The following is a 6,621-nucleotide window of genomic DNA, read 5'->3' on the forward strand; positions in this document are numbered from 1 at the left end:
AAAACCAGTGGTATAGATACTGTGGATAAACAGGCAGATCTGTGGCAAAGGATATTCATTCTAGCATAGTGATCGAAAAAACTTAGGGTTGTCTTTACCTGGGGCTGTGGCAGGGAGATCCATGTCTCAGGCCAGGACTGTATGTAATGAAGTGTGTGATAGAGCATAAGAGCGATGGAGTGGGGAAAATTTTCCAGCTTCCATGTCCGGTGTAAGTGGTGTCTTTGTTTTTTTCTGTCTCCCTTTTGTGGTATTTCTCTTTTGGTTCTCTCTGTCCAGTCATCTTCTGAAGGAACTGAACTGTGGAAGCAAACTGTGAGGATGTGTGAGGAGGATCTAGCAAGTGGTAGAGACTTCTTTTTGCAGTAACCTATGTAAGCTCTTCAGCCTGAGGCCAGTAGGTATTGCACACACTGGAACTGAACATGAGAAATGCTTACAGATTCAGTTTTCTAGTTTTAAAGAGCCAGCACATGTCTGGCTTTGCAGAATAACCCTGCCCCATCTCCCATGCCCTCCTCTTGTCTCTACAGCCACTGGGTAGTCTTCCAGTTATGGTTCAGCTGTGAACCGTGACCTCTCCTGTGCCCACAGCTGCCTTCTGCTTACTCAGCCCAGAGCTGGGAGTATCAGCCATGGAACTGTTTCATGTCAGTTATTTAGAGGTCTCTCCACATCTGCTAGAGCTGTGCTCAAGCTGGGTGGTGATGTCCTTGCCATGCTGCTAATAAAAGCCAGTCATACTGGCTTATAGTCCAAGGTAAGGATTGGTATCCTACTGAAAAGGTATATTACTTCACTAGAGAGAGGGATCCTATTATTTAATAATGTATATTAACTAGATGTTTCTCTCCAACTTTCTGATTTCTCTTAAAAGAAAAGATAATGAAGCATGCCACCAAAGGGTAATAAGGTAAATGTTACTAAGGTATAGAACTTTAAAAACTATTCTAGTCTTTTTTAAAATGGACAGAAAACTACTTAGCAATTTAAATTACAGTCTAAAACCACTGTGGCCTTCATGAAAGGCCAATTGCTTTCACTGGCCTTGGACTTCAAGAACATGGCTTGTATGAGCATCTGACATCAGCACAGAGATCAAACATTTGTAAAAATAAGTAAAACCATGTATCTGAAAATAATTTGATTAGGGTTTCAAAAAAAAAGTTTTTGTTCTGGGAAACAATGTTCTCAGCAAAATAAATAGTAACAAATTTTACCCAGTAAGCTCTCTTAATGTGGGCTGTTGGTTTCCTTAGGAAGGCACTTTCCTTGGAGTCAATACTGTTTGAGATTTTTAACTAATAATCCAAAAATTGCTTCCATTTCAAGGGCTGTCCTTAGTCCCTTATTTGATTACTTAATAAGAGAATACATTTCCTGTGATTTCCAATCCCCATTTGCCACATACGTTAATTTACACTGGCAAATGTTGTCCTTTAACTATTAAGCTTGGATACCACATGATGTAGAGGGTATTTTTTCTGACAGTGATGCTGAAGCATCATATCAAGGGAGTGTGTTTGTCTGAAAGCTTTAGAGAACACATACTATGAGAGGAAACATATTTGTTTTTTTAATTGTCTATTTTCCCCTTGCTATTTGATAAACTTTTGTAATTGGGGTCTATGCATGACATTCATTAGGACTCGTTTTTGAAGGCTGTTGTATTTTGGCGCAACATTTTGGATGCTATAGTCATCCCATGATTAAGGTGCATTTTGCTAGAGATTGTGACCTCTTCAGGCACCTGCAACCTGAGGAAACACCTTTAACAAGTGTCTGAATCAGTAGCGTATTTAGGCTTAAAATACTAAGTCTAAAAATTTTTGAATCTGTCTTTTAGAGCTAACCTGTGCTATGCATTGTACAAAGCCATCTAAAATGCAGCTAAGTGCCATTACATGGCACATGCAGGACTACCAGGGTATCAAGCCCAGCCAACGTGGATTTGTGAAAGTAAGGTCTGTCTTGGTCAACCTGGTCTCCTTCTGTGACAAAATGACCAGCTAAGTAGACAAGGGAAAGGCTGTGGTCCATCTAGACTTCAGTATAATACTTGACACCATCTCCCACAGCATCCTCCTGAAAAAACTGGCAGCTCATAGCTTGGATGGGTGAACTCTAGAATGGGTAAAAAACTGGCTGGCTGGTCGGTCCCAGAGAGTTGTGGCACATGGAGCTCAATTCAGTTGGCAGCCAGTTGCTAGCAGTGTTCCCCAGGGGTCGATATATTGGGGCAAGTTCTGTCTTTATTAATGATCTGGATGAGGGGATCAAGTGTGCCTTCAGTAAATTTGCAGATGACACTAAGTTGAGTGGGAGGGTTCATCTGCTTGAGGGTAGGAAGGCTCTGCAGAGAGACTTGGCCAAACTTCATCAGTTGGCCAAGGACAACTGTAGGAAGTTAATAAGGCAATGTGCCAGGTCCTGCACTTTGGTCTCAACAACCCCATGCAGTGCTACAGGCGGGGGTAAGAGTGGCTTGAGAGCTGTTCAGCAGAAAGGGACTTGGGAGTGCTGATTGACAGCAGCTGAACACGAGCCAGTGTGTGCCCAGGTGCCATCCTGGCCTGTATCAGCAATAGTGTGGCCAGCAGGACCATGGCAGGGATTGTCCCCCTGTGCTTGGCACTGGTGAGGCTGCACCTTGAGTGCTTCAGTTCTGGGTCCTTCACTTTAAAAAGGACATTGAGGTGCTGGAGCATGTCCAGTAAAGTGCAGCAAGGCTTATGAAATATCTAGAAAACCTGTCTTAGGAGGAACAGCTGAGGGAGCTGGGTTTGTTCACTCTTGAGAAGAGGAGGCTCAGGGGGAAGGAACCTCATCATTTTGGTACAACTCCCTGAAAGGAGGTAGTGAAGCAGGGCCCGCTCTCTTTTACTGTGCCTACAGTGAGAGGACAAGAGGAACTGGCCTCAAGGTGAGGCAGGTGATACTCAGATTGGATATTGAGAAACTTTTTTCGCTGTTTGGATAGTCAGGCATTGGAATAGGCTGCCTGGGGAGGTGGTAGAGTCAGCATTGGCAGTCACCTGGAGGTGTTTAGTAGGTGTCTGGATCTCATGCTGGGTGATGTGGTTTACTGATTTAGGGACTACAGTTCTGGATTGGTGGTCAGACTTCATGATCTTACAGCTTTCTTCCAACCTTGATGATTTGATGATTTTAAGTGCATTTTTATTAGCAAAATCTTGATCCTCAGTAGTTCTGCAGTAGTCTAGGGTTTTCTTCACAGAGTTTAGATATGCAGTGGCTATTTAGAACCTATTTTTACTTTATATTGAACATTATAAGTAGAAGTATTAGGTTTTTACTGCCTTTCTCCTTCCAAGCTAGGGCCAAGATGAAAAGCAACCACTGTTTGGTGGTGATCAAAGTAGCAGAGTCGGATATATGGTCCCAGTGCAAAAATGCATGTTGGTCCATGCTGCCTGTTGGCCTCATTAGCGTCCTCTGCCCTGTATTCATCCCCCAAACCCTGTGTATTCATAAATATGCAAAGTTTTGTGCTGCTGATGCCCCAAGATGTCCAGGGGAGAACCATGCCAGCACACAGCTGGCAATCACAGCTTTTGTGGTTTGACAAGATGGTTCAAGTGGACAATTCAGCTGGCTGGGAGAGGCATGGCACCCCTCCAAGACATTTTTGCCTTCCTTTAACTAAGAGAAGACCTTTTCTTGTAATTTCTGTTTGATCAAAACTCTCATGACAATAAAGACTAATACCACAAATTAGAGAAATTTTTTGAGAAGGAATGCGGGAGCAGTTCCTTAAGTAAGATGCAGAATTGCATTGTGTCAAAAATGAAGATCAAAGAGAAGAGTTTATACTTTCCCTGTATTTGGTGTATATTTACTGAAGTTTCATATAGTAAATAGAAAGAAGCAGATTGTTTCTGGAGAGATGCACAGATATTGTGACTGATAGACTAAAAACTGAAAGTGCTCCACCACACTGTCTATATCTGTCTGTATAAAACTGCATACATATATAAATATGTAAGTTTACCGAAACAAAATGATGCTTTTAAATTCCTTTGCTTTTTAATGTGTTTCTAAGTCATGACTTAGCACTTTGTAGCATTCTGATATCATAGCCATTTTAGTGTGTTTGAGTGCTACTATTTTTTATTTCCCTTCCTGCAGATGAGATGATGCTCTGTATTCCCTTTCTGTATTTGTTACTGGAACTTGCTGTTAGAAGGTCCAATATGAAAATTCCAGGATAAATTTTTAGGACTGCACTTCACTAGAGTAGTTCAGTTTCCTTGTTATTTTCCAACATTTCTCTTCTGTGGATAATTTAGCTTTTGTCACATGATCTTTGCTTATTATCCATTGAAGGCTACTGTGACTGCAGGTTGAAGCCATACTTTAAAGCCTACCACTCTAATTTTTAACAGGAGAGCTAAATCACTTGGAAAATCAGATACTCTCAGAGTATACAATATGCTACTTTAGTAGGCAGACTGCATGGCCTGGACGTTGGTAGGATACAATTTGTCTTGTCATATTGTACCATTTATGACTTTATGTAGAATGGTGGTGAATTTTAAGTATCCTTTGACTTGTAAATTCCACTTCTTTCTCTAGTTGCAGTAATTAGCTGCAGATTTTTTTTTTTTTCAAAGTATTCATGTATCAATGGGATCAGCATCCTGAAAGAGATTGCTCAACACTATTGCACATGTGGAGGATACTTTATAGCCTGGTGTGTCACTGCACTTATTCTACTGGTCACTAAATTTGTATTGAGGGTTTGAAGGTTTGTACTCTTACTTTACAATGCAATTTAGTTTACACAAAGTATACTACAGTATAAGTAATCATGACCTGAAGATACTTTACCTAAAGGTACCCTGAAATCCAGTACTTAAAGATACACACTCTTTCTGTGCATTATTCTGTAAAGGTAGTTTAAACTCTGGTTTTGAATTGTATTCAGTGTTGTGTTACTCAATGGTACTGGATTTAGCAAGGCCCTGATCCTGCAGATAACTAGTCAGTTTACATGTGTGAACATTGACTTCACATGTCACCATTGACTTAAGGATTTAACAAACGCTAGAGAAAAAAATCCAAAGTAAGAATTGTCCAGAAGGAAAGATGTGAACTCTCTGTCTTCCTCCTTGTCTGACTGTCTGTTACAGAGCTCTGTGTCTAAATGAACACAGTTCCACATGAGAAATGTAAACACAGTAAATCAGGGCTATGCAAATGCTGCAATAGTAGTAAGAATTCAGAACTGGGTTAACACTGTTTGATAGGTCTTGTTGTGGTTAGTGAAATGCACCTGAAGCTTTTCCTGGAGGTTAGAATTGCTTTCATGTTTGAAGAAGACTGTTTTGAGGAGAACCACTCTCTCTATGAGCTTTATACAGACTTTCTGAAAGGAAGATCATGAGGGATGCAGTTTGGCCCATATTTGAGAATTTATGAGGTTTCCTAGGTTGTGGTCATTCATTGTGCAAGCAGTCAAAATTTTTGGAAAGTCAAGTGTGTGCACTTTATGCAAATTGGTTTAATTCTCTTTCAAATGGCAGGTGTTCTGTGATCAATTTGTTCATAAAACAACGAGCCTATGAATATTACCTGCTTCTTACTGTACAGTATCTTCTTTGAAATAAGCTAGAATAATATTTTTTTTCCCAACTCACTCTGTTATTTCAATTAGGGAAGATAGATTCCAATCATTGTGGTGCTTGTCAGCACGGCAAGTGATCATGGTTGATTGGCTTGCTCAGATGACTGTTTGAGATTGATGGACACTGTTCATTTACAGCAGCTGAGTAAATACTCCTCCAGTAGGCTTGAGCATTGTTTTTTTCTGTTATGGAGTATACTTAGAAGTCAAACCCCATATTTCTGCTGGCAGTTCTTATGTTACCAGCTCTAGAAGCTACATGATACTTCACAAGTACAATTTCATGATTGTTCTCTCTTTTTTCCTCCCCCCCCAAAAAAGATTAGCTTAAATTGATTAATCTGGTTCTTGCAGTTTGGCTACTGCTATTGCAAGATAACTCTAAGCTTGTCTTGTTCAGGGAGAATTGGCCAAATACATGCAGTATTCTGCTCATACTGGCTCAGCATAGCAGTTCCTGTGTTGTTCCCAATTTCTGTGATCAATTTGAAGGGAATGGTGAGGGATGAGGGAAAATGCAGCTACTGTACAACTGACAAATGTTGCTGTAGCCTTCCGAAGCCAAAGCAGAGAACAGGCATCTTTTCAGTCTGCACTTTAAACAGCATTCAGTATTTTTCCTGTTTTTAGCTGCAGTTTACCTGTTGTCCCTTAATAGGTATGAAGCCAGGAGAGGTACTGAAGGTTCCACACAAGTCACTAGGAAAATCTATGCTCCTTGCTGTAAAATATGGCCTGATTTCTGTGTGCCATATAATAGCAATGTTATTATGTAAGGCTGCAGTCTTTTTGTGCTGTGGTTGGTTCTTATATCTTAGATTAGTTCATGCTTTAGGAAATACTGGTTTCATATTGTACCATTGCATCACTTAAGCCACAGTTGGCATGGTTGCAGTAATGATAATTATCAATATAGTACTACTACTTCTACTACTACTACTACTACTACTACTACTACTACTACTACTACTACT

General features: G+C 40.4%; 1 protein-coding gene across 4 annotated transcripts in view; it reads left to right on the forward strand.

Moving 5' to 3' along the window:
• The window catches only part of GABRG1 (gamma-aminobutyric acid type A receptor subunit gamma1), a 63,074-nt gene that overhangs the window by 25,094 nt on the left and 31,359 nt on the right, over window positions 1–6,621 (forward strand). The window lies entirely within an intron of this gene.

This window comes from Corvus kubaryi, unplaced genomic scaffold (genome assembly GCF_017639235.1).
Source record: "Corvus kubaryi isolate FWS band 111438036 unplaced genomic scaffold, C.kubaryi_AGA036_p1.0 split1-131, whole genome shotgun sequence".
In the NCBI taxonomy this organism is placed as follows: Eukaryota; Metazoa; Chordata; class Aves; order Passeriformes; family Corvidae; genus Corvus; species Corvus kubaryi.